Genomic DNA, 1,055 nt, shown 5'->3' with positions numbered 1-1,055 from the left:
CTCCGCCCGGTCCCCGGGGCCCGGCGCCGCCCTCGCCGTGACAACGCCCGCCCGCCACCCGCGTCCTCCCACCTGCCACCAGCCCGCGGGCGGCCGAGACCGTGGTGAGGGGCGGGCGGCTGTGGACCCGTCAACGGTCTGTCAGCGCCGGCGGGGGACGGGGGCGCGGCTCTCACCTGGCTCTGGGGAGGGGCTGGCGCGGTGCGGACGGGGGTCTCCTCTCCAGCGCCGGAGAGCCGAGACCGAGCCCCCTTCCTGTTGTCTCGCCACGCCCCCCTAGCCCTCTCAGATGCGAGGCACGGTCTGTGCAGGAGGGTTTAACCCCGGAACTAGGGACCTGGCGCTGCCGTCGCTGTCGATGTCTTCGTCGCCGCTGCAACCGCCACTAACGCCGCCAGGGTCGGGTTTGAAAACATCTCCAGTCTGTCCGTCTCTCACCACAGCCTCCTCGCTCCCAGGACCAGCGCCGCCCGGCGATTGGCTGGAGCGCTGCACGTGACCCCCAGCAGCACGGGACGAGCGGCGTGCCGGCCCCGCCCCGCGGCCTTCCGCCCGGCCCGCCCTACTCCCCCCGGCGTGTTCTTTCAGCTCAGTAGAGAGATACGCCGCGCCGCCGGGGGGCGAGGGGAGGAGGGAGTCGGAATGTACCAAGCCTGAGACGGCATGGGGGGTGGAGGTCTGAACTCCACCCTCTGTGCCCTCTCCTCTCCGGGGAACCAGCAGTGTCTCCCCCCCTCCCCTCCACTCCTGTCACCGGCATTAGCTGGGAGGGGGTAACCAAAGGGTAAGCGAGGAGGCGGCGCAGGCGCCCCTGACGCTGCCGGGCAAACGGCTCTGTAGTGGCTTTTCGTGGCGACCATGGCAGTGGCTGTGACTGGAAACTTCTGGAAATTGTGGTGGCGGCGACGAAGAAGCGCCTCCACACGAAGGGTATTCATAAGTTATTTATGCAGGGGGGTAGCTGGGCCAGTTTGTGAGCTCGGACCCGGGCCACACGTTGAAGCGACTGCGGTTTGAGGCGGAGGTGTATGATTTCTCCACCCAGCTCCGGCTGC

General features: G+C 68.7%; 1 protein-coding gene across 2 annotated transcripts in view; it reads right to left on the bottom strand.

Moving 5' to 3' along the window:
- Nucleotides 1-395, bottom strand: part of ANKRD12 (ankyrin repeat domain 12) — a 196,752-nt gene extending 196,357 nt beyond the window's left edge. For both annotated transcript variants that reach the window (XM_023740044.1, XM_023740045.1), the window contains exon 1: nucleotides 177-395. The gene's annotated coding sequence lies outside the window, so the exon portion shown is untranslated. The remainder of the gene's footprint in view (nucleotides 1-176) is intronic.
- Between the last annotated feature and the right edge of the window lie 660 nt (nucleotides 396-1,055).

Source organism: Trichechus manatus, unplaced genomic scaffold, assembly GCF_000243295.1.
Source record: "Trichechus manatus latirostris isolate Lorelei unplaced genomic scaffold, TriManLat1.0 scaffold00146, whole genome shotgun sequence".
Classification (NCBI taxonomy): domain Eukaryota; kingdom Metazoa; phylum Chordata; class Mammalia; order Sirenia; family Trichechidae; genus Trichechus; species Trichechus manatus.
The sequence above is the reverse complement of the archived record's forward strand: the minus strand, read 5'-3'. Positions and strand labels throughout refer to the sequence as shown.